We start from the raw sequence: 21,950 nt of genomic DNA, 5'->3' as shown, positions 1-21,950 counted from the left end.
AACAGCAGATGTTGGTGAGGGTGTGGAGAAAGAGGATCTCTTTTGCACTGCTGGTGGGAATGCAAACTGGTGCAGCCACTCTGGAAAACAGTATGGAGGTTCCTCAAAAAATTAAAAATAGAATTACCCTACGACCCAGCAATTGCACTACTAGGTATTTATCCAAGGGATGCAGGTATGCTTTTTCGAAGGGGCACATGCACCCCAATGTTTAGAGCAGCACTATCAACAATTAGCCAAAGTATGGAAAGAGCCCAAATGTCCATCGATGGATGAATGGATAAAGAAGAAGTGGTATATGTATACAATGGAGTATTATTCGGCAATCAAAAAGAATGAAATCTTGCCATTTGCAGCTATGTGGATGGAACTGGAGGGTATTACGCTAAGCGAAATGAGTCAGTCAGAGAAAGACAAATATCATATGACCTCACTCATATGAGGACTTTAAGATGCAGAACAGATGAACACAAAGGAAAGGAAGCAAATATAATATAAAACAGGGAGGGGGACAAAACAGAAGAGACTCTTAAATATGGAGAATAAACAGAGGGTTACTGGAGGGGTTGTGGGAGGGGGGATGGGCTAAATGGGTAAGGGGCATTAAGGAATCTACTCCTGACATCACTGTTGTACTATATGCTAACTAACTTGGATGTAAATTTAAAAAAGTAAATAAAAATTAAAAAAATAAAATCAAGCTCAATAGGAAGCTTTGTTCCCATCCATATGCTTCAAAGCTCAATTGTTCCAGTAGTTCTCTCTCCAGGTGCTGCTTCTGGATACTTAATGGATTGAGCCATTTGTTTGGGAGGTCTATAGCTATTTGGGGAGGGGCTATGCTTCATTTGTTTTTTCAATTAGTCATTCAATAATTATTTATGGAATGTATTATACTGTGCACTAGACCTGCCCTAGGCTCTAAGCTACAGCAATGAACAAAACAGATAAGCATCCCCATCCGCATGGTGCTTATATCCTAGTCTGGAAGAAAAGACAATAAACAAGATAAGTAAAATTTAGAGTATATTACATAACCATAAGGGCTAAGGAAGGAGGAGAAAAAAGCAGGAAAGGTGAAGAGAAAGGATAAGTTTATTATGAAAGGTCTCTCTGAGATGGTGATATTGATGATAGTCAAAGATGTGAAAAGAAAGCATGCATACCTGTTGAGCAAGAGCATTTAAAGCAACCAGAATTGCATGTGCAAAGGCCCTGAGGGTGAGACAGTGCCTGGTCATGAGGTCAGTGTGACTGGAAGAGAGATGCAGGGGAGAATAATAAAAGATTGTCAGGTGGGTAACTGGGTTGCTTGCTTATAGGACCTTGCAGGTTCCAGCAAGGTTTTGCCTTATTCTAAGAGATCTGACTTATTTCTAGTCATTTGTATTATCTACAGTCAGCACCGTAAGGTAAATAAGAAATCATCAAGGGCCTTTAAAGTCCCTGGAAAGGGAGGATGTGGCCTTTTAGGCAGCACACACCTGCCTCTTGTGATGAGGTGCTGAGGCTACCCCAATGAGGTCAGGTCACAGCACAATCACACAACCAAATATAGGCAGACCTGGCTCTGTTGAAGAAAAGACTGTGCCAAGACCAGGTGAGATGGATCCAGGAGGAATAAATACTATCACGTGGGAGGTCTTCTCTATACCTTCTGGCCTTGGTGGATCAGGACCAGAGAATCTTTGCTGAGAGAACAACATCATGAGGGTTCACTGAGCCAATAGTCACCATGATCCATGAGCAGAATGCTAAACTCCACAAACGTCTGAAGGGTGGCTCAAGATATAGCAGAGCCCAGACAAGCTCACCTTTGCTCAGCCTGAGTGTCCACTTCCTCATGTGCAAATTGGGGTCCATAATAGTACTTACTTCATAGGGTTGCTAGGTAAGATTCAATGAGCAAACAATACATAGCAGCCTATACTTCAAGAGCCTTCACTGTACTCCAGATTCTGTTCTTAGCACTTTGAATATAGCCACCCATTTAACCCTCACAACAATCCTGTGACGTAGATGTACTATTATCATCTGCATCAATTTCCTAGGGCTATCAACAACAAACTACCACAAACTTGGTGACTTAAAGCAATAGAAACTTATTCTCTCACAATTCTGGAAGGCAGAAGTCCAGAATCAAGGTGTCAACAGGGCCAAAGGCTCTGGAGGAGATTTCTTTCTTGCGTCTTCCAGTTTCTGGTGGCTCCTGGTATTCTTTGGCTTGTGGCTGCATCTCTCCAATCACTGCCTGCACATGGCCTTTTCCCCTGTGTCTGTGTGTGCTACATTTCCCTCTCTTTTCTTTTATAGGACACCACTGATTGGATTTAGGGCCCACCCTAAATCCAGAATGAACTCATCTCAAGATCCTTAATTACATTTGCAAAGACCCTTTTTCTAAATAAGCTCACAATTTACAGGTAGGTACTATCATCATCATTACTGTCACTCTACAGATGAGGAAAGTGAGTCACAGAGAAGCTAAGTAAGTTGCCCAAAGTTACACCGATGTAAATGTTGGGACCAGGAAGTAAGCACAGGTATTCTGGACCCAGAGGCCAGGCTTTTAACCACTGCCCTACCCTGCAGCACATGACTGAGGCTTAGTACAGTGCTTGGCACATAGTACTGGTGCTGTATGTGGGAGCCAGTCCCATCATCCAGAAGTGAAAAGTGACTGACTTTGAGGATTTGGCTATAAGAGTGGTCTGGACTGTTGTCACAGGTGACAACAGACAATGTTTTACCTTTAAAATAGAGTCTTCAGTCCCTAGGAGTCAGAAGCTTGGAGCTAAGTAGCAGAGGCTGAGATTGTAATTCCCCAAGAAGTTAAGGGACTTGGTCAAAGTCATACATTTTGTTTGTTGGTTTGTTGGTTTGTTGGGGGGGGGGGGGGTGCGGGGAGGGGCAGAGAGAGAGAGAGGAACCTGAAGCAGGCTCCAGGCTCTGAGCTGTGAGCACAGAGCCTGACGTGGGGCTTTAACCCACAAACCATGAGATCATGACCTAAGCCAAAGTCAGACGCTTAGCTGACTGAGCCACCCTGGTGCCCCTCAAAGTCATACATACAGACGTGTGGCAAATGGCAGAGAGGGTTTCGATCCAAGTCTCTCATGTCCACTCCACTGCCTCAGCCATTGCTCTGCATTAGGGACATGTAGAAATAAATTACTCAGCTTCGTTCCTTGACTCAATGCAAAAGAACACACCCCAAGTTCTGTTCAAATGGAAAGATCATATTTCATCTCACACCCCCCATATTTTCCCAATTAATAAATCAGGAGTCAAATTTGAGGACAAAGCTGTTTAATTTGGTGGGGTTTTTTCCTGTGTTTTTAAGTCAAGGAAGTCAGTACAATGTCAACAAATACACAAATGCTAAAAATAAACTGAAAGGCCTCAATGATGACTAGTTAGTTAAAGGGCAAAAGGCAAAGGAGAGGGAGGGAAAACACGATTGATCCAGGCTTGGGAGACATGGGCAAGAAGACAGATCCAGAGAATAAGAGGGGAAGGGAGAGGTGGAGGATGGGAATGCAAAGAGAGGGAGAGATGATTAATTGAGTAAATTACCCATGCCCTGTCCTACTGATCCCTTGAACCACAGACTTCAGAGGAAGCTATTTGCTTCTATTTATGATCATTTATTCCTAATCTTTGAAATGTTAATTAGCTGGTTAATTTCAGCCCACAACTCTTTAGAAAAGGAGCACATTTATCTTAACAAAGTGGCTTGGCTGGTCCTGAGTGAGCCCCATCTGAGGCTCAGCTTTGGGCAGGAGGAGCCCAGCTAGGGACACTCAGGCAGTGGAAATGCGAGTAGGGGTGCTGAGCTCTTCCTGCAAATTGGATTCTGCCACCCCCATGTTCCCCTCTCCAAGGCTCTTGCTGTGAGCTGTGCTCTTTTCAGATTAGCAGCAAGTAACTGACTTTGCATTTGGTGTGCCTGACTGGAAAAATTGTTAATGACTGCAAAAATCAAATGCCAATAGGGGCTCTATGTATGAGAAATAAGGAAGCAAAGGAGTCTCCTTCCTCGCTCTTCTCCTTACTTCCTCCCACCATACCATCTACCACCTCACCCACACCCCTTCTGGCCTCTCCTGAATTATTTTGCCCATAGACTGCATGGAGCACAATAAGTCTTTGTGGTCATCATGGAATCCCGTATTCAAGTATAGGGCTGGCAAGGAAGAGGGTTGTTTCCAGCAAAGTGACATCACTGAGACTGCAGACAGGAATTCCCTGTGTCCCAGCCAACAAGTGTAACAATCTCATGTATTGATGGTCTTTGCACTAAGCATATTGCTTTCACTAAATGAATCCTCTTCCACAACTGAATTGAAGAAATGCACCCTGGGGACTCTGCCCTTTCTCAGAGCAGCTGCATTTGTCAATAAGCTTTGGTTAGTTTCAGCCAGTGACAAAGACTATGAAAATCTGTACTGGCCATATATCACCAGCGTAGGGGGTCAGAGCCAAGGTGGAATAAACTGACTCACTCAGGTTACCTAGACTTACAGTCCCCTGTGTTCTATACCTTACATTCATAAATTCTCTCATTTCTATCTCCACATCTTTGCACCCATGAGATATAAAAGTCAGAAGCAACATAAAAATATTTCTGCAGGAAAATATGCCATAAACAAGGTAAAAAGTTACAAAGTACGAAAAATGTTTGTAACAGCTATGAACCAGTTAGTTTCCTTAATATATAGAGTCATTAAAAATCATTAAGAATATGATCAACCTATCTAAGAGAAAAATAAGCAAAAGCATGAATAGGCACTTCAAAGAAATATATTCTTAATATATTAAATGTATTCTCAGTGTCCTTAATTAAAGAAATGCAAATGAAAAAATGGGATAACTTTTATCACTTATCAGAATAGAAAAGTTTTTTTTATTTGATAACATTACTAAATGCTTATTGGAATGCCCCCCCACCCCCCAAATACTGACAATACCAAATGTTGGCAAGGATGTGGAGCAACTAGAACTCTCATGTTGCTACCCGGGATGCAACATGGCACAGCCACTTTGGAAAGAGTTTGGCAGTCCTTTATGAAGTTAAACATATAATTGCCATATGACCAGGCAACCCCACTCTTAAATATTTATCCAAGGAGAGTTAATACATAAGCCTACGCAAAAACCTGTACCTAAGTATTTGTAACATCACCCCAAACTCAAAATAACCCAAATGCCTATCAACTAGTGAATGTACCCAAATTATGACACAATCATACAGTGTAATTCTACTCAGCAACAAAAAAGGAATAAACTACTGATAAATGCAACAACATGAATGAATCTCAAAAGCATTATGCTAGGTGAAAGAAGCCAGACTCAAAAAGACTATATACTGTAGGATTTCATTTATACAGTATTCTGGAAAACGCAAAACTAAGGACAGAAATCAGATCAATGGGTAGAGGTTCAGGAACAGAGGACTGACTACAAAATGCAAAAGGTCATGAGGGAACTTTCTGAGATCATGGAAATACTCCGTATCTTGATTGTGGGGGTAGTTAGATGACTATATACATTTGTTTAAAATTCATAGAACTGTATACCTAACAAGGGTGAGTTTTCAGTAAGGAAATTCAATAGAGAAATTCTATTTATCAACAAGGAAATAACAAGGAAGTGGGGAAACAGGCATTTCTTACATGTTGGTGAGAGTAAAAATTCATACAACTTTAGTGGGTGGCAATTTTGTAATATGTATGAAAGAGTGAAGTGTACATATCCTGTAACCTAAGAATTCTACTTCTAAAAATTTAACCTGCTAATGATACTTATGAATATATGAAAAGATGAATGTATAAGGATGTTTGGTGCAGCATGATTTGTAATAGCAAGACTAAAAATGACAAAGGTCTATTAATTGGGGTCTGGATATTAAAATTCTAAAACACAGCAGATAATATTATTCAGGCATGAAAAAAAAGATTTTGATCTACGAATGTTGATACAAACTGTCTTCAAAATATTTTATATATGCAAAGCAAAATGTGGAGCAATATGTACAGTATGTTCCCATTGGATAAAGGCATAGACATCTCTGGAAGAATATGGATTCGCTAGGACTCAGGACTCAGCATATAGTCATACTCATGGCTTAAGATTTATTACAGTGAAAGGATATGAAGCATCAGCAAAGACAAAAAAAAAAAAAAAAGCATGGGACTACGTCTAGGGAAAACAGGTACAAGCTTTCAAGAGTCTTCTCCCAGTGGAGACCACAGGACATACTTAATTCCCCCAGCAATGAGTTAGAACAACATATGTGAAATATTGCCTACCAGGGAAGCTCACCAGAGATCTAGTGCCCAGGGCTATCACTGGGAGCTGATACATAGGCACTTTCCATTCAGCATACACCAATATTCCAGACGGAATTCCTTTCCCAGAAGGAAAGCAGGGGCTCAGCACAAACCACGCTACCTGCACAGTACAAGCACAGCAAGCCATCCCCACCAATCCTCAGAATGGTGACAACTCTTCTGAAACCCAAGCCCCCAGACACGATCAAAGGGATTCAACCCAGCAAGCAGGTCCTCTCAAGGACAGCAGTCCCAGGTCTGCATGTTGATTCCCTTCTGCACCAAGCAATTCTTAAAATATTTTACCACATGACCTTCCTTACTCCTTCCCTCTCTCCTTTTCCTCCCTCCTTCTCCTTCCTCTTCCCCTTCCCTCCTCGTTTCCCTGAGTAATTTAAAATTCTTGATAGAAATTCCTGAAAACCCAGAGGCTTTGAGTTGAAGAAGAAATATTTACAGAGGGTTTCCAGTTTAGAGTAAAGTGGCAAAGATGCTAGGAGCCCAGAAGTTAGGGAATGAGTAAATGGGAAGTTTTGCATTGGTGGTTTGATGCTGACTTTACGGATTCTCTGCTCACTGCCACCCTGCTACCCACTGACCAACCTTGATGAGGCCAAGTAGCCACCTCTGGATCCCCACTCATTCATTCTTCTCAGGTCATTTAATCTCTTTTGTATTCTTTGAGGCAGAACTTTGGGTGGATTCAGAGCTTTATTTTGAGGGAAATTTGGCATCTCCTCTTAGGTACCTCTGCTGTTATGTAAATACAAGAGGCAACACCTCTCTGGATAAGATATAGTCAAGTTTCTAAATTCTCTGGTAACCATCACAGATCATCAGTATTAAGCAGCTGGCTCTCTCTTTAACCAGCAACACAGAATATCTGCACTTTAGATACTTATGTGAGAACTCAATCTCAAGTTGAATAAGTATCTAGTTCCTGTCAAGGGTGTAACAGATACAACTGATATTTGGGAAGGACAACCTAAGAGTCCCCCAGATTTTTTTAGTTTATTTTCTGTATTCACTTAGGGAGGCGGAAGGCAGGAGGCGTTACAGAAAGGTCCCTGGATCTTGGAGAAAGGGGTGTCCTTCTAGGGTAAAACTAGTAAGACCAACACATAACCAGATGAGAGCAGGTCCTACCAAAATTGCCCACACTTTTTTTTATCTTAAGTGTATGTTCAGTCCTGTGACTTAAGTATTTCCTCAAATCCAGAATACAACTAAGAAAGTGGTGTCCTACTCAATTTTGTACCCTGAATGAAGAATTTGTAAATATGGTGAGGTGGGGTCATCTGTGAGGAGTGAAATGGCAACTAAAAGAATCAGACAGCATGGTGTGTCTCCAGCATGGTCTGGGGGAAAGCTGCCTTCGCCATGGAATCAAGTATGCCACTTCCCTGAAAGTTCTTTCTCCATAGTGATGAAGGATGACCCCTCTAAGATAATGAGACTAACCTCCCTGACTATGATTTCATGTCCACCAAGCTGTCTTGCCACAACTAACAGGGTAAAAAATGAGCTGATCATTGTTAAACAATAAGTGGGTATTATGCCTTATACACTCATCATTTGCATATTGAGTTTCATGGGATTGTCATTCTTTTTATTCCGTAAAGCGAAATAGATTGTCTTTCCCTTTAAGATACAGGCTGTCTGTAGAATATGGATGCAACGCAGAGACCACCAAAGGCATGTGTACAGCACATTCTATTGACTTCTTGCTCACACCCATACAGTCTGCTATCTACTTGCTCAGACTTACAGAGGTAGGAGGAGTGCAGCCAGACAAGGAAACAGACTTGGGGGGCCAAAGCAGACAAGAGTGATTCCATATGCTTTCTCTTCTTTGGAGTTATAATATTGTTCTGAATGGAAGGGAAAGTGTCTCTACCTCAGCATACCACAAAAAAGGAAGCGTACATTATGGTCCTTGGAAATGATGGCTAAAATAGTTCAAACTCTTTATAGAAATTCCTGAAAACCCAAGTACTCTGGGGAACACTTGAATTGAAGAGGAAAATTTTACTCCACCTTTTGGGAAAGTCTTTGTTGCCTAGAACTGACCTCTGGGAATGACACATTGGTAGACCCATCTTTAGGGATGGGATAGTTAAGTTAGATAACAAAGAAACTATTGGGCCCACCCTCTACCTATTCTCTCAGGACTAGGTGGGGAAAGGCCACTTCCTCTCTTCTTAGATTTTTATATGGTTACTGGTATGTTCATTCCACTTCTCTTGCCTCCAGCTCTTCCCTCCAGCATCTCCAGTGACCTGACCCGTCATGCCCCAGCAGTTCTTAAGATGTGACTTCCTCTAACTTGTTTTTTTTTTCTCCGTATACTCTGGGCATTCCTAAATTCCACCTCCTCACAACCTACTCCCTCCTTGATCCACCACACCTGGCTTCTGTCCCACCATCCCACTAAAGCCACTCATAAAACAGTCAATGGATGCTTTTCAGTATTTACATTTCCTAGAGACTTTGACACTGTTAATTTCTTACTACATAAAGTCTCTCCTTTCTTGGCTTCCATGACACCAGGCTCTCTTGTAATAGTCCTATTTCTCTGACCCCTGGTTTACTGGCTCTTCTTTCTCACCATACCCTTTGAATAGGGATGTTCCATAGTGTTCTGAGAACCTTGGCTCATTTCATTTTATATACATACACTCAACTCAAGGGTGATGACTCCCTAATCTGTATGGAGATGACTCCCTAATCTGTATGGAGATGACTCTCTCATCTATTATCTCCAGTCCAGAACTTGCTCTTAAGCTCCAAATCTGTAATTCTAGCCACCTACTGGACATATTTGCTTTAATGTTCTACAGCCAAAATCACCACGTTTAAAACTTAACTGTCTTCCCCACACTAATTTTTCTCTATAATCTGCTCAGTGAAGGTCACCACCATACCACCAGTGTCCCTAAACTCCTTCTTCTCCCTCTGATCAAGCTCCAAGTTTTATTGATTCTACCCACTAAATATCTCTCAAATCCTTTCATTTATCTCTTCTTGCCTGGACTTCTACAACAGCTTCTATAGAGGCCCTCTCATATCCAGGCTCTTCCCCTTCCAGTCCATTTTCTACTTTAGAGCCAGCATGAACATCCTAAAAATGCAAACCTGATTCTACAATCCCACCAGTGTGAACTTCTGATTCTCTGAGCAATATCTCAAAATAAAAGCAAAACTCTTTAACAACAGTTTGGAGGCCATGTCCCCAGGTATACTTCAAGGTGTTAGTTTCTACACTGGCCCTTTTTCATATCCTTATGCCTTACACAATGTTTCTGCTTCTTTCTTCTGTGTAAAACACTATTCTTTCCTCTCACTTCTTTTTTTTTTTTTTTTAATTTTTTTTTGTTTCAATGTTTGTTTATTTTTGGGACAGAGAGAGACAGAGCATGAACGGGGGAGGGGCAGAGAGAGAGGGAGACACAGAATCGGAAACAGGCTCCAGGCTCTGAGCCGTCAGCCCAGAGCCCGACGCGGGGCTCGAACTCCCGGACCGCGAGATCGTGACCTGGCTGAAGTCGGACGCTTAACCGACTGCGCCACCCAGGCGCCCCTCTCACTTCTTTATCTAACTATCTTCTGGGGAAATGGAGGCTGAGAGAGAATAAGCAGTTTATGTGTCACTGCTTCCAGAAAGTCTTCATGAAAGCCTCTGGCCCTTCCTCTGCATCTCTCTCATGGTACCCGTGCACAGTGCTACAACGGCCTTTAACTTGTGTCAGTTTCCTCCACGAGAATAAGTGCCCTGAGAACACAGAGTATCTTTTAGATCTTTAGAAACCAGCAAAGGGTCTGGCCTATGTCAATACTCCATATATCAGTTCAGTTGAATAAATGAATGGATAAGATTGATTTGAATTTTTAGTATACATTTTCCATCAAGAAAAAGGGTGGGGGGCTCGAATATTTCAAATGTTTTACTTCTCAACTCCATGGTTCTATTTTTAGTGAGCTGCCAGGAAACCTCAACTTCAGTCTGCATGTACTGTAGGAAGCAAGAGGACAAATGTTTGGGTAGTAAATCCCAAATCTGGATCCCAGTGCTTAGTCATAAACTCCATGGAATATTTTCTCACTAAATTACAAAGAATAATAGCCCTAAATGATAGGTTTTTAATAGAAGGAACTCCACATCTGGCTGGTTCTTTCTAAGCAAGTACGGTTAACTCTACATTGTCTCTGGCAATGAGTCATTCTGATTAAAGAGAGTATGATTAAGTAGTAATGCATCTCCTTTTTTATGACTATGTAATAATCTCATAGGATAAACTCTCAACTCTGCATCTTACTAGTTGTGTGACTTGGGCTTTATAAACTTTCTAACTTTCTAAATCTTCATTTTCTAGACTAAAATTTTTAAAACATCCATCACTTACTTTGGGAAGTTGATGTGAAGATGTAGTGAGCTCTGTATGAAAAGAGTGATTAGAGTGATCCCAACGGACCCCATGGCCTCAGTTACTACTGTCAATGTGTGGGAAATAGTTTAACTTATGTTTAGTCCAGACATACATATTCTTGACTTTTTGGCTCCCTCTTTGCCCTTTCAGCTTGGATGACTCACAGACACCTCAAACCCATTCTACTCAAACAGAATGCATGTTTCTCTCCTCCCCCCAAACCTGTTCTTCCTCCGACTTCCCATAGTTCAACATTTATAGTTCAGTGAACATCTCTACTGAGATCTCACCCAGTTGTGATACCAAGAACAGCATCATCCTCCATTTCTTCTTCACCTTCACCCTTCACACCCAAACAACCCATTTATTCAGGAACTTTTTCTGAGACTTTGTGTCTAGTCCTGGGTCCTGCCTCCCAAAGATTCTGATGCCTCCCCACCCCCCTCCATCACACTGCCACCTCCTTAGTCCAACCACCACCACCTCCCACAGCAGGCTCCTAACTCATCTCCCTGCATCCACTCTTGCCTCTCGACAATTTACTTTCTATACTGAAGCCAGAGTGATCTTTTCAAGGTGCCTATATGATCACATCACCCACTAGTTACTTAAAACACTTCAGAGCTTCCCATTACTTTAGAATAAAAACCAGAAACCTTCATGTAAGCCATAGGTTCTGTGTGCTCTACCCTTTCTGGGTTTCTAGACTCTCTTATCACCACTCTTCCCCTCACTCTGCCTCCCCTCAGCCTCACTTCACCACTCTCCCCCTGCTACAAGGTCCTGGCACAATTTTTTTACTCTGCCTGGAACATTCTCCTCCCACTTCCTTTGTTTAGCTATTTTCTACTCAGCCTTCAGATCCCAACTGAAAGTGACTCCCTCAAGGACGCCTCAGGGAACCCTTTTATGAACTCACTCTAGCAGGCCCTCTGCATGACACTCGAAACTTTTCTATCACTTAAATCTATCGTAATTAATTATCTACATACGTAAGTATTCCACCACACCAGCCTCAATGCTGGCTGCATATTAAATTCACTGGAGAAAATACCAACTCCTGCGTTCCACCCCAGACAAATTAAATCAGGATTACTGCAGGTGGGGCCTACACATTGCAATCTTTTAATGGCTCCCTGGTACATCTAATGTGTAGCCGAGGTTGGGAACCACTGGTTCATGGGCAAGGACCATGTCTGCTTGTCCACAACTTCATCCCTAGTGCCAAGCACACAGCAGTGTGTGCACACAGTATAGGCACTCAATAAATGGCAATTGTACTTATGATTGTTATTGTTGTGGCTGATATGGTTATGATTAAGATCGTAACTTTTTCACATTTTTGGTATCTGTGATTCTTTACCACGTAACTCCAAGAAAATAAACCTGTAGCAGCTAAATTATCTTTTAGCTGATATTATTAAATCAGCTGAATTATTAAAATTCAGCATGTTTCTTCCATTTTCCTGTCAACACAGACCTTCAATTGAGGACTGACCAGAACCTACTATATAATGTTCTCACAATAAATCACATCTCCAAGGTGAAACAAAATACAGCATATTTAAAAATCCAATTCATATCATACAATTCCTTTTTATGTAGGTATGTATTCATAATTATAGTCATCTGAATAATGACTTTTGAATTTTGTAATGACATGAATTAATTGGATTGTCCACTGCTTTATCACTCTGATTCTATTTGATTTTACTCTTCCCTGTTTGTAGTTTTTCTCTCCTGTCACATGACCTATTTTACTAAGCAAAATACTAACCCCACCCCCACCTTGGCTCGGTGGTTAGAACTGAAGTTCCTTTGGCTTGCAGTTTGCCTACGTCAAAGGGCAGGCTCTGGGCAAGTCCTTTAGAGAACATTCTAAAGACACAGTTTCTGTAATCCAGTTCTCAACCATAAACCCACTCAAAATCACCTACGTGTGTTGTTAAAACAAAACTGCTGGACCCTATGCTCAGTTACTGATTTACTATGTCTTGGCTGAAGCCAGAGAATTTGCATTTCTAATAAGTTGCCAGGTAACGCTGCTGTGGCTACTCCAGGAATCATACTTTGAAAACTACTGCTTTAATTCATAATGCACTCTTAACTACACCCTAGTCAATGGTGGATATTTAAAAAAATAGTTGCAGAGCACTTGTGAGGCGTACTAGGGGTACAGTCAGTGAAGACCATCCAATTTATTCTTTATATTTAAAGCACAACTCTGGGCATTTCTCCTATGATTTCAGAGGGATTTCCTCTGTGCTATTTTTGTAAATGACTCAACATCTCCCACCTATATTTCTCTTTTGATGAGAAAGAGATCATGAAAGCAGCATGCCTCTAGCCTGTTCTTAATAGGGAATCCCTCAGCCACCTCTAGCCTACTTTTTATTAAAAAAAAAAAATTTTGGGGGGGCACCTGGGTGGCGCAGTCGGTTAAGCGTCCGACTTCAGCCAGGTCACGATCTTGCGGCCCGTGAGTTCGAGCCCCGCGTCAGGCTCTGGGCGGATGGCTCAGAGCCTGGAGCCTGTTTCCAATTCTGTGTCTCCCTCTCTCTCTGCCCCTCCCCCGATCATGCTCTGTCTCTCTCTGTCCCAAAAATAAATAAATGTTGAAAAAAAAATTTTTTTTTAAATTTTTTTTTGGGGGCGCCTGGGTGGCGCAGTCGGTTAAGCGTCCGACTTCAGCCAGGTCACGATCTCGTGGTCTGTGAGTTTGAGCCCCGCGTCGGGTCTGGGCTGATGGCTCAGAGCCTGGAGCCTGTTTCCGATCCTGTGTCTCCCTCTCTCTGCCCCTCCCCCATTCATGCTCTGTCTCTCTCTGTCCCAAAAAATAAATAAAAAAACGTTGAAAAAAATTAAAAAAAAAATAAAATAAAATAAATTTTTTTTAATGTTTATTTATTTTTGAGACAGAGAGAGACAGAGCATGAATGGGGGAGGGTCAGAGAGAGGAAGACACAGAATCTGAAACAGGCTCCAGGCTCTGAGCTGTTAGCACAGAGCCCAACACGGGGCTCAAACTCACGGACCGTGAGATCATGACCTGAGCCGAAGTTGGCCGCTTAACCGACTGAGCCACCCAGGCGCCCCTCTAGCCTACTTTTTTTTTTTTTAATTTTTTTAACGTTTATTTATTTTTGAGACAGAGAGAGACAGAGCATGAACGGGGGAGGGGCAGAGAGAGAGGGAGACACAGAATCGGAAGCAGGCTCCAGGCTCTGAGCCATCAGCCCAGAGCCCGACGCGGGGCTCGAACTCATGGACCGTGAGATCGTGACCTGAGCTGAAGTCGGACGTTTAACCGACTGAGCCACCCAGGCACCCCATCTAGCCTACTTTTTAAAGGCAGCCCTTGTTCACTATCCCTGAAGCCAGCCAGATTTGGGAAGTCACCTTCGAGATTGTTTAACATCATGGTGAGAGGGGGACTGAAATAACAGTGAGGGAACTTCTAGGAAGCTCTTCAGAGAAACAAGGTTCAAAATCACTCTAAGAGGTTTCAGCAGGGATTTGGGAGAGAGGTAGGGTAAGGGATTCGCAGGCAGCCCAAAGGAAGTGAGCCCAACACTAGCACCCCAGCAAGATGCCCGGCAAGCAAGACCCCGTGACGGGAACCAACAGCTAGAGGGAGCATGAACTGTAACCTCTGCTGATGCTCGCTATGCCAGTATGACCCACTCAGATGTATACACAACACAGCTTCACTCTGCGAGGGGGAGGGACTAAGATAAGAAAAGGTCTCTTGTGCTGTCCTCATTTAGGGGCCAGGGGGCAATTTTAGGATGATCAACCACCCCAGTTTTCCTGGGACCATCCTGAATTTAGCTTCTTCTTCAGACCCCCATGTTCTTTAGTCATGCTCTCATCCCCTCTACCATTCTCACTCAGCCTCATTCTTACCTTCTTACCAAAGACAGGGGCACCCCCTCTTCTAAGATGCACTCTCTCCTCGTAGCCTCTGGCACTTTCAGTCTCACTTAATCAATTCTCTTTTCTTCCCTGAGCTCAGTTTTGTGTCTGACTTCACTGTCATCTTTAGGCTTTCCACCATTTTGACTTTTTAATACTCCATGAATGTGGTACATATTTTTCAGATCAAAAAAAATCTCAAAGTGGAAAAAAGCTTAGAGTTCATGCACTCCAAGGTTCCCAGCCCCAAATGCACAGGAGAATCTCCTAGAACTTTTTCCAGTCCCATCCAGAGAAACTGCATCAGAGTCTCTGGGCTTAGGGCTCAGGCACTAGTCATTTTTAAAACCCCTCAGGTAATTCTAATGTGTAGCCAAGGTTTCAAATTGCTTCTAAGCAGAAAATCTACTTCTACGGAATTCTTGAAAGCTGGGTATTTAACCTCTGCAGTATCCTTCTCCACTGACAGAAATACATGTCCATGTAGTGCATGCTTTTGGCAGACATGGCTAATCTCTAGGAAGCTCTTTATCACGATGCAAGTTTTGTTTCATTCTAACTCCCACCCACTGATTTCAGCTTTAAGCTATGATGCAATGCAGTATGTTTACTTCTCTTCATTAACAATTTTAATCCACAAAGATACCCAGTTTCACACTGTTGTATATTATACGTTTTTCTCATACTGAAGTACTTACAAGTAAAATGATATTATATCTGGGATTTGCTTTAAAGTATTCCAATACCAACAATAAAAAGACCTGGTGGAGGGGAGAGCAACAGGGAAAACAAAAATCTCAGAATATTGATAGCTGTTGAAGATGGGTAATGGGTATATAGAGGTATATTATTCTTTTTGGTTTTGTTTTAAATGTTCTATAAAAAATTTTATGAACCTCTTGCTGAAATAAAATACACTATTTCTATGAATTTGAGAGACTTCCAAATTCATTAACTCTAACATCCTCCTACGCATCTTCCTAATTGGGGCAATTTGATATAACTTGATTTAATAAATTCATGCCAGTTTCAAGTGATTGGGGCTTTCTTTTTTAGTTGCTAACAAATCTTCCATATTTATTTTAAGACTTTGCCAAGAATCAACCTCATGTGGAGTTTCCTGAACCTATCCTCCTCATATTTTATGATTTAGGTTACTAACTCTGAGAACTTAAAGACCATCATGTCTATAAAGTTCTTTAAATTCATTTAGAAAAATCATGGACTCTCTTAATAACTTCTCATCTGTTTTAATGACTTCTTAATGAGGTATGTTTCACTTTGAATTGATTGAACTGCATCTTTCTAGACTCAAGCAAAATAGAAGTTCAGAGGTTCCAATTCTTTTGCATAATCCATTACCATTGTGAATCCCTCTTCCTGTTCATGTCTTGCACTGAACCGTAATCAAAATAACTTTTTTGTTATCTTTAGCATTTTTTCCTGCACGCCTCATCTCCAAGTGATACTTAGCCCAAGGGATGCTACTTTTAAAAGAATTCTCCTAGCTTCTAAACGTTCTTCTCGACTACTTGCCATCTTTTTTCTCTATTGTACAAATCCTTGGGTGGGGGGGAGGACTTTATTTTATAAAAGCCATGGTGATCATAGAAATTTTGAGAAAATGGAGAAATATATAAAATAAAATTAAACTCACCCCTAATTTCTAAACTCCTTATCAAGGTCCCTCTGGTCAAATAAGTATTTTAAATGCCTTTCACTTCCCTTACCCATTAAGATTACTTCTGATCACATAATCTGATTGCTCATTTAGTTGGTTATATCACTTTTAGACTCCTATCCTTTTGAGCCATATTCTTTAGCAAATCTGACCATGAGATCTCACCTATCATTTTTCTGATTTTTTTTTAATCCTTCTTCCTAAAAATTGAGGCCAAGTGCTGGTTGCCTTGTTTTCCTCCTTCAAGATTATTAATGCCTAAATCAACTATTCATTTCTCCTACTTCTTAGCCATATCTTTCTTTTGAATCAGAATTAAATCAAAGAAGATGGAAGAAGGGCACTAAAATCCTCCTCTAACTTGCAAAAAGTATCTATGAGGAATATTAAGAATTTTTCATATATTTTTGGAAAATTAGATTTCCAATCAATATCTAGGTAAAGTTACAGTGTTTCAAACTTTCATAATTGAAAGGGGTTGGGTGGGGGGTAATGAAGGAAAGTGTTGCCAACATCTACTGTGATCTTCATGCCAAGCGCTGTACTAGGCACACCACATAAAAATTTTTTTTCTCATTTAATACTCTTAAAGGAACTATAAGTTAACTACTGTTTTAGTTCCTGTTTTACAGATAAGGAAAACGCAAATGAGACAGATTAAGCAACTTCCCCAAGACCAAGCTGGCATAGTATCTTTGAAATACTAATTATTAGAATATCTGGTTTGCAAAGACCTCCTTTAGTTGGAAAACTCCATTCACAGTTTATTTTGCTTCTGTCTTTGCTTTTTAATAGAAATACTTCATCCAAAGCTTCCACCTGACTAGGGTGGTTTTATCTTATACTCATACAACAATGTCGGTTTTCACTCTCCCTCCTTTGCTCTCATCCAAAGCCCTGCAACAAGCTTCCAATCTCATGCTTTTGTATTTTCATACAAACAATATCTTAACATTCCCTCCTTACTCTAAAACACTTATGACTTTAAATAAGAAATAGAACTCACTGCCTCCAATCAGTTAGGAGACCCACCCTTCTAAGCCCTGTGACATGTGGAGCTTCATGTTTAGGTAGAGTAAAAGTATATTTATTTCAATAGGTTAAACTTTGATTCGAAAAAAAAATGAAGATGGTCAAAAGAAAGCTTGAAATTCTAGACTTATCAAATTTCCTTAAAAGTTGTATCAATGAATCATAGATGTATTCTCCTTTTTTCTCTCTCCGCCCTTTTCCTGGAAATTAATGCAGCTTATTATGCTTCACATTGGAAGAGGCAAAGAGCCATAGCCTCACACCTTTCCATGAATTATTCTAAAGTTGGCAGCAGACTACCTAAATGAAAAAGCAACAGCAAAACAACACCCAGAGGTTACAGGAGCTGGGATCTTGAGTAAGTCACATTCTCAGTCTTTGTTTCTTCAACTGTAAAAGGAGGATTAACAGTACTACCTATTTGATGGAGTTGCTAAAAGAATTAAACTGAATAATCTTTAAGAAACTCCCATATGAACTGTAAATTCAATGATTATGATTATTATGATAATGATGATTATAGCTTGCAAGGCCATAACTTCATTTGAATCAATGTATAAAATCAAATATGCAAATGCGCAATACCCAAGTAACCAGAGGCTTTTTACATCTGTAAATGGTGTTGAAAAGTGTTTTAATTTCCCAAATTTCCAGGATTCTTCTTTTTCTCATGATAGAAAAGCCTAGGGTGGGTACAAAGATTCCTGTCACTTCACCATTTGCTGATACTTTTTCTCACTAGACTTGGTGGTTTGGGAACCAGGTTTTGCTGCTGACAGTACATTGGAAGCCAGAATCTAGGACTGAGCCTGGCTTGGTGAGTATCAGTCCTGGGTCACCCTATTCTTTGGAAAGCAACATCAGCTTCAAGTTCTAGAATCAGGGTTTGCCTTCTCAGGCAAAGAAAGGGGATGCTGTAGGGAGGTTAGGGAAACCCACACCTTCTCCCTCCCCTGCTGATTCTGCCCTTCCTCCAGGCTTGTCTTGCAGGCTCCTTTCAGGGCAATATGGAAGTCCTTGGGCTCAAAGTACACTCTCTACTCCACTGCTTCTCACTCTCATTTCCAATTCAGGGGAGTAAAGAAATACTCTGGGGCCTTAAAGTGGAAGGGAGTTGTGTGGTTCTTCACACCTTAACGTGAAATGTTGAGATGGACTGTTCCCCAAACCTGGCTGTGGAAAACCTGAATAGAAAGAACATGGGTTTGGAGGCAGTATAGGAGGAGGGCAAGGGACAAACTATCCCTTGGGATGCGTTGGAGGGAAGGGACTTTGGCAGCACCCAGGCACTGGGCAGCAGGGTGGGAGGACATAAGGCTCAGGATATAGAAGAGAGGTCCAGAAATGAAGCTCTCAGATACCACATCCACTTCACCAGCACCCAGTTTTACCAAGTACCCACCCTGTCTCCTTCCTGCCTCCTTGGATGGAAAGAGCAGCACTGGAAAACTCTCAGTTTCATCCTCACAGTTACCATTTGTTATGTGCTTGCTGGGTACCAGGCACTATGCTAAACACTACGTGCACCATCCATGAAATCTTCACAACACTATAGATATCATTAGGCCAATTTGCACTTGAGGAAACTGGGGGTCAGATGTTTAGTAATGTGCTCATTGTCACACAGTAAGTGCAGAGCTGGAATGTAAGCACAAGCCTGTGTGATGGTGGGAACACTATGCTCTTCGTTATTAGGAGGAACTGACACTCATTTAACTCTTCCCTTTTCTATCTCCTCCTACCCCTCCCCCACCTACCACCTACCCACTTCCTTCAGTCAAGTATGGCCAGTTAACATAGCCATCTTCTAAGAAGGTCACCACAGGTGGTTTCTGCCTCATAAATGTCTAGGTTGGGTTTTGTGGCTGCTTTTCATGTCCTATGACCTTATGATCTTGGCCACAATAGACTACGCCAACAACCACTGCTTGAGCCACGGTTGGGCTTGCATTACCTCATTTAGCCCTCTGAACAAACCAATACAAAATTAATCATATTGTACTGGTTGAGAACACTGACTCAGAAAAGTTAAGTTACCTGCCTGCGGTGATGATATAGCTAGTAAGAGGCAGAACTAGGATTGGAGGTTTGGTTCATCCAAATGCTTGAACATTCGGCTCTACCTCTTTTTCTTAGGAGATCAATGGAGTTGGCCTGGAACAAGAAACCCTCTCGAATACAATTTGTGACAATAGAAGGGAGTTTTCCAGCCAGTGCATCCTGTGCAGCAGGAGACACAGAGACAGAATCAAAGAAGAGCTGAGTTTTGGCAATGGAAGAGAAATCAGGGAGGATGACTTCCACAGTGGCTGCCCAGTCATGCGGGCTGGCACTATGCCCTCATCAAAGCAGTTCCTGCCAGCTTATATGCAGCAATAGAGTCTGTTACCTGTGTTTTCTGACTTCTCCAAATGGGCCTGTCAGCCCCTATCACCCCAGATAACCTAACCCAGTCCTTGTCACTTATGCCTCACACATATCCCTCCCTTAGGCTTAAACTCCCAATAACACACCCCATCACTATCTTGTCCTGTGGGAATGGAGTGGCGAGAGTCTTGGAGCCCTGTAGACCCTGATGCTTGAATCCTAACCCCACTCTGACATCCAGCTTTACTTCTTTCCCCAAGTAACTCTTTCCTTCCATTGTCTGCCAGCTCCAAGAGAAAGAGTATTAGGCCTAGGGGTGCTTTCCAACGGGCCCTGAGTGTTTGGGGTGTACATCAAATGTTTTCTGGGGGAACAGCAAGTCAAATGCCGTATGCAACTCAGAAGGCCATACAAGTACAGAACCTCCATATCCTGGGTCCACCAAGGCCTTGGAGTGACTGGGGAATGAAACTAGAATCCTTTTCCAGGCCTTCAAACCCCACAGTTAGTCCCACTGTCTGCACAAGACATCAGAGCTCACAGAAGTCCCCTTGTCTCTGAGGTTGGCCAGAGGAACAAGCTGCTAGTGAGTATCAGTGCTAGAAATGCTGGCAACAAGCAGCATAGGACACTTTTTTTTTTGAGTTTTATTTTTTTATTTTTTTAATATGAAATTTATTATCAAATTGGTTTCCATACATCACCCAGTGCTCCTCCCAACACATAGGACACTTTTAATGCTCCTATAAAGCATGTGTATTCTGAGGAACTTACACTCCTGAGCAGCTGGGGCTACATCTGTAAATGTCACACATAATGAGCTGTTCCAAGAAAGATCCAGGAATACAAAAAGCTTGATTTCCTGGCTCCAGTGCCTCCCCTTGGAAACCTTCTCCTCTGAGGACAATTTGGCAAAAGGTCAAATTGGTAACTTGACCTTTACACACACACACACACACACACACACACACACACACACGCATATGCACAGAGAGAGAGAGAGAGAGAGAGAGAGAGAACAAGAAAATCACTTGGTTATATTAAGCATCCCATCACATTCCTCTCTCAGGAAGGCAGGATAGACAAAAAGAAAAAATAATTGACAAGGCACCTGTTTTTTTTACATAGATCTACTTCTTTCTAACTCTCTTGCAGGTTCTCTTGCTGTTCTATTACTTGGTAACCAATTGCCCCAGCTCCAAATCTGTTCCTCCTTTCCATAATCATAATATCTAGAAGTTGAGTTCCCAAGGCAACCACAAATATTTGTTATTCTTTCTGCCATGTGATTTTCCCTAAAAATAAACTCAGATATTTTTCCTACCATCAAAATGCCATGAAGAATGTTAATGGATATTGCTTTTTTATGCATACCTGTGAAATAAAGAAGGTGTAATGCTGCTTAGGCAAAATTTCCAGAAATACTGTGAAAGTCCTAAAGTGGAACATAATATAAAAGCTGGGGTGTTAGATTGTTCTATCTTTAAAATGGAACAAGGCATGGGGGAAAGGATTAGAGCAAGCTGTTATACATATGTTCATGCACCCAAACAAGCAGAATTTTTTTCCTTTTTAGAAAGGAAATAGCTGAGTGCCTATTTGCTCTGAGGTCTCATACAGATTTCCTTCGAAATGTCCCCTTGATGTGCCAGCCAAGGACTCCCAGAGATCTCTATTTGAAGCCAACAGAACTGAAACCAATTAACAAACAAATTTGTTTTCTGTTCACATGTGTCTCTGGGGTGGGTGACCTTTCAGAAATCATGGATAAAGTCTCCATTTAAGGCTCCAACACAGTAATGACCCCACTACACAAATCATTGTGGCTTAAGGGGGGCTTCCAAATTAAAGGAGGTCTTGCAAATGGTAATGTCACAATGGCAATAGTGATAGAAAACTTTACATTTCAATTATCTCAACAACAGTTTGCAAACGCATTTATGTTCCCTCTCTTTTTGATCCTCAGAGAAACTCCCTAGGACACACACACACACACACACACACACACACACAGTTCCATTTTACAAGTATGCAAAAGCTGAGGCTGAAGAGCAAGGACACTTGCCCCACCTATATGCTACTGGGTGTACAACTCAACCAAGTCTTCTACTTCCAGTCCCATGTCTTTTTATCCTGAATATTCTTTATGCCTCCACCTCACCATACCTTCTATCATCCAAGAATCCTGAAACCAGT

General features: G+C 41.6%; 1 protein-coding gene and 1 long non-coding RNA gene across 5 annotated transcripts in view; one reads left to right on the top strand and one right to left on the bottom strand.

The window, feature by feature from the left end:
* Positions 1–21,950, bottom strand: part of ENTPD1 (ectonucleoside triphosphate diphosphohydrolase 1) — a 90,057-nt gene that overhangs the window by 49,096 nt on the left and 19,011 nt on the right. The gene's annotated exons all lie outside the window — the stretch shown is intronic.
* On the top strand, positions 17,585–21,270 carry LOC125147697 (uncharacterized). The gene is made up of 3 exons (XR_007145270.1): positions 17,585–17,745; positions 18,130–18,204; positions 19,524–21,270. It is a non-coding gene; the product is annotated as an uncharacterized LOC125147697 (long non-coding RNA).

This window comes from Prionailurus viverrinus, chromosome D2 (genome assembly GCF_022837055.1).
Source record: "Prionailurus viverrinus isolate Anna chromosome D2, UM_Priviv_1.0, whole genome shotgun sequence".
NCBI lineage: Eukaryota > Metazoa > Chordata > Mammalia > Carnivora > Felidae > Prionailurus > Prionailurus viverrinus.
Note: the sequence above shows the minus strand (reverse complement) of the source record. Positions and strands in the feature narration are given on the sequence as shown.